This window comes from Vicia villosa, unplaced genomic scaffold, assembly GCF_029867415.1.
Source record: "Vicia villosa cultivar HV-30 ecotype Madison, WI unplaced genomic scaffold, Vvil1.0 ctg.000650F_1_1_1, whole genome shotgun sequence".
NCBI classification, from domain to species: domain Eukaryota; kingdom Viridiplantae; phylum Streptophyta; class Magnoliopsida; order Fabales; family Fabaceae; genus Vicia; species Vicia villosa.
The window spans coordinates 149,627-159,458 of NW_026705290.1; positions in this window are offsets into that span (position 1 = coordinate 149,627).

Below are 9,832 nucleotides of genomic sequence, written 5' to 3' on the forward strand. Positions count from 1 at the left end.
TTTTATCACTTTTATTAATGACGTCTCACGTTATTGTTACTTGTATTTATTGCATAAAAATATCAATTAGTGGACATGCTAAAAGTATTCATTGATGAGGTGGAAAGACAATTAGATAGAAAAGTAAAGATAGTGAGGTATGATAGAGGTGGTGAGTATTATGGAAAATATAATGAGAAATTAAAGGACAGTGTCCAGGTCCATTTGCAAAGTTTCTCGAAAGTCGTGGCATATGTGCACAATATACTATGCCTGGCACACCACAATAAAACAGTGTGACTGAGAGGCAGAATCGTACTCTCTTGAATATGGTTAGGTCAATGTTAAATTATAGTAATGTACCATTATCATAGTGGACCTACGCATTAAGGACCGCTGCATATTTGATTAATAGGATTCCTAGCAAGGCAGTTCCTAAGATTCCTTATGAATTATGGACAGGAAGGAAACCTAGTTTAAAGCATATTCATATTTGGGGATCCAAGCTGAAGTAAGGGAGTATAATCCACATGAAAAGAAGTTTGATGCTAGAACCATTAGGGGTTTTTTTATTGGGTATCCTGAAAAATCAAAAGGGTATAAATTTTATTGTCCTGATCATAGTACGGGAATAATTGAGTTTGGTAATGCTCAGTTTATTAAAAATGGCCAATACAGTGGGAGTGAGAAATCACATAAAATGAATATTACGGAGACTCGTGGAGAACCTTCTTCACCTAAATAATCTTCTCAGGTTGTTGTCCCTATGGTTGTGGTAGCGTCAAACAACACACATAGACAAAAAATTAGTATTTAAAACCCACAAAATGAACATATAGTTAATGAACCGGTTGACAATGTACAAGTCACAAATGAGCAAGAACAAGTGATTGAAGAAACACAAACAGTAAGAAGGTCTGAAAGGCAAAGAAGACTAGTTATTTCAAATGACTATGTTATTTAATCACTTGAACATGAATGTGAATTAAGCATTGATGAGGATCCAGTCTCATTTAAACAAACAATGGAAAGTGACAATTCTAAAGATTGGATCATTGCTATGAAAGAAGAGTTAAAATCAATGGATGACAATAATGTATGGGATCTAGTTGAGTTGCCTAAAGGTTTAAAACGAGTTGGTTGTAAACGAGTTGGTTATCCATATTATGTTATAGATGTTATTGTTAATATGTGATGACTATGGTGTATTTGAAAAGACATGAAAGACACATTATTGTATCACCTAAAGTTATTTGGATTGAGTTGATTCGTGATACATGGAAGGAATCAAGTTGATGAATAATTTGTGACCGCCATGATCCGATCATTTCAATTCGTTAAAGATAATTACTTGGTGCTTTCAATTAATAGTGCACAATTATGGTATAAGATTGAAACATCAAGTTGTCACATGAGTCAAGTGAGAGATTGTTGAATTAATTTATTAATTAATTAGGTGTGACTCATGTAAACAAAATTTGGCTTTAAATAAAGATACATAAATGTGATGATTGTCTTGGTTTAATTGGTAATTAACTCAAAAGAATTTTATTTTGAAATTCAAAATATAAATCCCTCGTCTCTCTCTTCATTCCTTCTCATTTCTTACAAATAAACAAAAGTATCTTCATCATCAAAGATATACATAAGGAAGGAGGAGAAGAAGAGAGAACAATTGAAATAAAAAATCAAGAATCATACAAGAATCGACGTTATAGATCTGGGTACGTTTTTATTATTTTTCATAGAAATTAAAACACCGTAAAAATGATAATGATGATATCAAAATTCAAAACAATAAAATTGGCTAACATCAATCACCTACCTCGTCACATGCATTATTATGATCACTTTCATCTATGTACCTACATGTCTTAATTTCCCATTCATTCATGATACAACTAAATCAAGACAAGTATTGTTGTCGTTCCCTTCTGCCAATAAAAAATACATTCAGAAGCAAAGTAACTACTTGTTTGCTCATAGTCATACATGCAAATGGGACGGATAGATTTGTCTCTCTCATAGGACTGTAACTTTTTTTTCATGTGCAAATTTTAGATGGAGGGCCACCACCTCATTCATGCTATCATTGTTCACAGATCAATCATGCTACAAATGAATGACTAGGTCCTGTTAAAGTTCTTTCCCAGTACTACTTATAAGACTAGTGGTGTTAATGTTAAGACTCATAGAAATGATCAGTACTAGGGAATTAATCTTGGCATTAATTATTCTTCCAACTCAAAATGATATTAGGATAAAGGGTTGTTAAGGAAGTTACACAAGGTTAACACAAGCATGGCAATATAATCAGTACCAACATCTAATTCCGCTTTGAGTTGGGAAAATCCGCTTTGACTCGACTCAGTTTAGTTTGATCTCAGGTTTGTTTTATTTTTTTTCGATTATAAAATTGGAGATCTGTTAAATAATTGAGACACTAGTATCCGCCCTAAATCTGTCTGATTTTATCTGTTTGTATTTCATTATTTAGTTTTGATAATTTAAAATATTAATTATGTTTCGGACCTACCACAAACCCAAGGCATTAAAACCCAATCATGAGGAGGTTCAGTCCAATAACGTGCAGGCTAAGACATTGATGACTCAGAGTGCTCACACTATCATATATATAACCGACCCTCCGCATGAGGCATCTGGTCCCACGAGAACAACTCTAACCTCCCATATACTATATAAACAACACAGGCCATTTCAAATATTCTCCTATTCACCCACTCAAACTATTTTCTCATCAATTCTTTAACTTAATCGCTGAATTACTAACTTTGAAAGTTCACTTCTCCTTTGCTGTATTGGAAGTCCACTCTACTACACCAGTACCCAAGCTTATTCAATCTCCTGATATTTCTGGTTCTAGCACCTAATAAGTTCTTTGGTCAATAGTTTGATATTTTAATTTGTATATATTATTAAAAATGTATATGTTTTGAATTTTTCAAGGATGTTTTACTTTCCTTTATATGTAATATAATTTAATGGGGAAATAAATCATACTTATTAATAAGTTGATTTCATTGTAGAGATAGGAGTGGAGTGGAATGTCGGAATTCAATCCTAATTCTTTTAAAATGGGTTTAGAGTTTAATTCTTCAACTTCGTTAAAGATTGAGGTTAAAAATCAATATTTATCTCAAATTTGAAATTAAATAAAAAGGATAAAAATCATCTTACCTGCGCCGTTGTAATGCCTAAACACCTTCACTAATATGATTGTTTAATCAACGAGTGATTCAAACCTTAAACAAATGCTTAAATGTTTAATCTCGGACTCTTATTGAAGGAGAAATTTTCGGTTAGAAGAGAATGATCATATTTTTTTGGCAAAATTATGTGACATAGATTATTAAACAACGTAGATTTTTCATATCTATAATAAAGTTATTTAAAAAAATTGATAAATCTAATTAACTAATATAACCCGTTACAATTTATCATATCCATAGAAAACTGAATGACTGAAAAAGAAAAACAACAACTTTAGAAAAGATTAAACCATAGTTGAAGCAATTGATTAGTACTCAAAAAAAGTGAAAAATTAGCTTATTGATTATACTTTGGTATGGATCTCACTTCACTCATCTTCCTTGTTAATTAAGCAAAGCAAAATTTATCAAGATTCAGTCAACAGTTTTGCTTATTAACAAGCCAACTAGATCCATACCATGATTTTAAATAGTGATGACAGTTAATGTGATTACTATAACATCCATTTTAGAATATAACGTGAAATGTTTTGGACATGGACTTTGGTTTCATGTCGACACTAGCCCATTGCTGTTGTTACGTCCATAGAGATTTTTCAACCAAAATATTGAAACATCATGATGATTGATCCAAGATGATAGTAGTAATAATAATTGATGTGTCTTTTTCTCACGCATGGTAGCGAGTTAAAAAGGTTAGTGCGCATATTTTTAAGCTCCAACATTCTGCCAAACCTTTTTGTCTTATATACTACTATTATCTTTTATTTAATTCTAACAACATTGTATATTCCAAGCATAAGATATTATTAGGTGCGGCAAAACTAGGAATTTCAAAGAGACATGTCGGTCCCGTTTAAGTCTGTTCTCTAAAAGCCCACAAAAAATATAGCGGAAAGGGCATATTTAAGGATGTGGGCTAAAATCTAGTCCCGTCTTGTAAAAAAGTGAGGGCGAGGCGGAGAAAGTCCGCAGACATTGCACCTTTTAAGTCTAAAAATGTAAAATTTTATGTAAATGCACGTGTCCGCAAAAGCTATGTTGAAAACGGGGTGGGCAGGGCGGACACATTAGAGGGTGATAGTCTGAATCTTTGGTCTGGTTCGCACTAAAGTGCGGGTAAAACGGGCATGACCAATGGACCGGGTCCGTTTTGCCACTCCTAGACAAAACGGGCCGCACGCCCGCCTCGCCTTAAGGTCGTTAAAAAAAGAGCTGGTCAAGAGCTGGTCAGGCAAGTCCGCTAAGTGGAAATTGGCATAAAAGTCTAGTCTATCCCGTCAAAGTGGCGGACGGCAGACTTACCCGTCTATTTATTTATTTATTTTCAATTTTTAATAGATTAATAAATTTTTTTACCTTTTAATTAAAATTTTCACTTCTTTTTAGAATAATTTTTTAAAAAATATGTTTTTTTAACAATTTTTACTTTAAAAAATATTGTATATATTCACATATAATGTATAAAATAAAACCATCAATAATTAAAATTATTTAAATTAACTAAAAAATTATGGACTTAAGGTGCGACGGACTGAACGAATAGGTGAAGCGAGTTTTGGTGGACGACAAATTTTAGCGGGGCAAATTTTGATGGACGGCGAACGCAAAATCCCAACTTAATCCATCATTTTTTGACGGGTACACGGACCGACTAGGCGGACTACGACCTGTTTTGCCAACTCTAGATATTATAGAGTCATGATATTTGTTATCCAATAATATAGCTATAGAAAATAATTGTATTTGCTAATTTAAGGCCACTATTTAGCAAAAAGACATGGTTTTTTTTTTTTGTTGTCTTAGGATTGGTAAATGATTCAAATTGTAATTTACTCCCTTAATAATAACTTTCTTGTCATAGTTTTCTTCATTCATACGATATTTTTTAGAGAAATGATAAGTTGACACTTATTTTTACACCAACACCGTATAATTATACTTTCCATGCCTAAGTAGTGTTAGAACAAGATTTGTTCTGATCAATTATCTTAGTTTTGATGATAACAATAATATGAATTTTGCTTAAGATAATATGGTACTCTAATCCAATGCAATTTCCTTTTCAGGAAATATATAAAGAGTACGCATAATTCAGCGCTCAGAAGCTTTGTCTCAAGGGTTCAGCATGCAACATCAGAACATGGTCTGGCAAGACATCAGAAGATGGTCGAAGCAGAATCAGAACATGGGTCTATGGAAGCATCAGAAGAACAAGAGAACAGAAGCACTGAAGTTCTGATGGTATCACGCTCAGAAGCACTTCAAGGTCAGAAGATCAGAAGATGCTATGCACCAAGCTGTTTGACTCTGATGATATTCAAACGTTGTATTCACAAACATCAGATCAGAAGGAAGTACAAGTGGCAAGCTACGCTGACTGACAAAAGGAACGTTAAAAGCTATTCTAGGCTACGTCAGTAGACACAGCGTGAACAAGGCTCGAGGTAGTTGACAAAAGCGTATAACATTAAATGCGATGCTGTACGGAACACGCAAAGCATTAAATGCACTCAACGGTCATCTTCTCCAACGCATATAAATATGAAGTTCTGATGAGAAGCAAGGTTAACAACTCTGCACCAAAACAATTCAAATTAACTTGCTGAAGCGCTGTTCAAATTCAAAGCTCAGAATCTCCATCTTCATCAAAGCTCACTACATTGCTGTTGTAATATATTAGTGAGATTAAGCTTAAACGTTAAGAGAAATATCACAGTTTGTGATTATCGCTTTTAAGAAGCAATTGTAATACTCTTAGAATTGATTACATTAAGTTGTAAGGAACTAGAGTGATCGTGTGGATCAGAATACTCTAGGAAGTCTTAGAAGTGATCTAAGCAGGTTGTAACTAGAGTGATCGTGTGGATCAGTAGACTCTAGAAAAGTCTTAGAGGGTATCTAAGCAGTTGTTCCTGGAGTGATCAGTGTGTGATCAGAAGACTCTGGAAGACTTAGTTGCTGACTAAGTGGAAAACCATTGTAATCCGTGCGATTAGTGGATTAAATCCTCAGTTGAGGTAAATCATCTCTGCGGGGGTGGACTGGAGTAGTTTAGTTAACAACGAACCAGGATAAAAATAACTGTGCATTTTATTTTTATCTGTCAAGTTTTTAAAGCTACACTTATTCAAACCCCCCCCCCCTTTCTAAGTGTTTTTCTATCCTTCAATTGGCATCAGAGCGCCGGTTCTAAGGTGCAAGCACTTAACCGTGTTTAGAAAAGATTCAGGAAGAGAAAAACGCTTCAGTAAAAGATGGTTGATGAAAGTGAAAAGTCTACACCTACACCTGCATCTACATCTGGCTCTGCTGAGCAATACAACGGTAACAATGGTTATACTAGACCGCCGGTATTTGATGGTGAAAACTTTGAATACTGGAAAGATAAACTGGAAAGTTACTTTCTTGGTCTAGATGGTGATCTATGGGATCTTCTGATGGATGGTTACAAACATCCAGTAAATGCCAGAGGCGTAAAGCTGACAAGGCAAGAAATGAATGACGATCAGAAAAAGCTTTTCAGGAATCATCATAAATGCAGAACTGTTTTGCTGAATGCTATCTCTCATGCTGAGTATGAGAAGATATCTAACAGGGAAACGGCCTATGACATATATGAGTCCTTGAAAATGACTCATGAAGGAAATGCTCAAGTCAAGGAGACTAAAGCTCTAGCTTTAATCCAGAAGTATGAAGCCTTCAAGATGGAGGATGATGAAGACATTGAAAAGATGTTTTCAAGATTTCAAACTCTTACTGCTGGATTGAGAGTTCTTGACAAGGGATACACCAAGGCTGATCACGTGAAGAAGATTATCAGAAGCTTACCCAGAAGATGGGGTCCTATGGTGACTGCATTCAAGATTGCAAAGAATCTGAATGAAGTTTCTCTGGAAGAGCTTATCAGTGCCTTGAGAAGTCATGAAATAGAGCTGGACGCAAATGAGCCTCAAAAGAAAGGTAAGTCTATTGCATTAAAATCAAATATCAAGAAATGCACTAACGCTTTTCAGGCTAGAGAAGACGATCCTGAAGAATCAGAATCTGAAGAAGAAGATGAACTGTCCCTGATCTCCAGAAGGCTAAATCAACTCTGGAAGACCAAGCAAAGGAAGTTCAGAGGCTTCAGAAGTTCAAAGAAATTTGAACGTGGAGAATCTTCTGATGACAGAAGATTTGACAAGAAGAAGGTCATGTGCTATGAATGCAATGAGCCTGGACACTTCAAGAATGAATGTCCAAATCTTCAGAAGGAAAATCCCAAGAAGAAGTTTCATAAGAAGAAAGGCCTTATGGCAACCTGGGATGAGTCAGAAGATGATTCAGAATCTGAAGATGAGCAGGCTAACTGTGCGCTGATGGCGACAGAAGATGACGAATCAGAATCTACATCAAAATCAGATTCTGAAGAGGTATTTTCTGAACTTACTAGAGATGAGTTAGTTTCCGGTCTAACTGAACTTCTGGAACTCAAGTCTCAGATTAGTCTCAAATACAAAAAGCTGAAAAAGCTATTTGAATTTGAAACAAAGAAGCTTGAGTTGGAGAATTCTGAATTAAAAGGAAAACTTTTAAAATTATCCAATAATGTTGGATCTCCTTCTGATTCAGAAAAATCCACTCCTAGTCTAAACCATATTCTGAAAGAATATGATTTAAGTTTCAGGAAGTTCTTATCTAGAAGTATTGGCAGAAGTCAGCTAGCTTCTATGATATATGCTGTGTCTGGAAACAAAAGAGTCGGCATTGGTTTTGAGGGTGAAACCCCATACAAACTTGAACCTGTTGATGAAATGAAATTCACATACAAGCCATTGTATGATCAGTTCAAGTATGGCCACTCCCATGATATTAGGCACACTTCACATGCTCAAAGTTTTCACATAACACACACCAAAAAGCATGTGACACAACCTAGGAAATATCATGAAACTCACATTAAAAATTATCATGCTGTTCCTCCTATTTCTTACAATGTTAAACCCAAGTTCAATCAGAACTTGAGAAAATCTAACAAGAAAGGACCCAAAAAGATGTGGGTACCTAAGGATAAGATTATTCCTATTGCAGATATCCTTGACTGCAAAAAGGACAAAGCACAACATGTCATGGTACCTGGACTCTGGATGCTCACGACACATGACAGGAAGAAGGTCTATGTTCCAAGACCTGGTGCTTAAGTCTGGAGGAGAAGTCAAGTTTGGAGGAGATCAGAAGGACAAGATAATTGGCTCTGGAACTATAAAGTCTGGTAACTCTCCTTCCATTTCTAATGTACTTCTTGTAGAAGGATTAACACATAACCTCTTATCTATCAGTCAATTGAGTGACAATGGTTATGATATAATCTTTAATCAAGAGTCTTGCAAGGCTGTAAATCAGAAGGATGGCTCAATCCTATTTACAGGCAAGAGGAAGAACAACATTTATAAGACAGATCTGCAAGATCTTATGAGTCAGAAGGTGACTTGTCTTATGTCTGTTTCTGAAGAGCAGTGGGTCTGGCACAGAAGATTAGGTCATGCTAGTTTGAGAAAGATTTCTCAGATTAACAAACTGAATCTTGTCAGAGGACTCCCTAATCTGAAATTCAAATCAGATGCTCTTTGTGAAGCATGTCAGAAGGGCAAGTTCTCCAAACCTGCATTCAAGTCCAAGAATGTTATTTCTACCTCAAGGCCATTAGAACTCTTGCACATTGATCTGTTTGGCCCAGTCAAAACAGCATCTGTCAGAGGGAAGAAATATGGATTAGTCATCGTAGATGATTATAACCGCTGGACATGGGTAAAATTCTTGAAACACAAGGATGAGACTCATTCAGTGTTCTTTGATTTCTGCATTCAGATTCAATCTGAAAAAGAGTGTAAAATCATAAAGGTCAGAAGTGATCATGGTGGTGAATTTGAGAACAGATCCTTTGAAGAATTCTTCAAAGAAAATGGTATTGCCCATGATTTCTCTTGTCCTAGAACTCCACAGCAAAATGGGGTTGTAGAACGAAAGAATAGGACTCTGCAAGAAATGGCCAGAACCATGATCAATGAAACCAATATGGCTAAGCATTTCTGGGCAGAAGCAATAAACACTGCATGCTATATTCAGAATAGAATCTCTATCAGACCTATTCTAAATAAGACTCCCTATGAATTGTGGAAGAACAGAAAGCCCAACATTTCATATTTTCATCCTTTTGGATGTGTATGTTTTATTCTGAACACTAAAGATCATCTTGGTAAGTTTGATTCCAAAGCACAAAAATGTTTCCTTCTTGGATATTCTGAACGCTCAAAAGGCTACAGAGTATACAATACTGAAACATTGATTGTAGAAGAATCAATCAATATCAGGTTTGATGATAAGCTTGGTTCTGAAAAACCAAAGCAGTTTGATAATTTTGCAGATTGTGATATTGATATATCAGAAGTTGTTGAGCCAAGAAGCAACGCATCAGAAGCAGAGCTTCCCAGAAGCAAAGAATCTGAAGATCAAGTATCAGCTTCTCTGGAGAATCTAAGCATATCTGAAGAACCATCTGTCAGAAGATCATCCAGACTCATCTCTGGTCATTCAGAAGATGTCATTCTTGGAAAGAAGGATGATCCAATCAGAACAAGGGC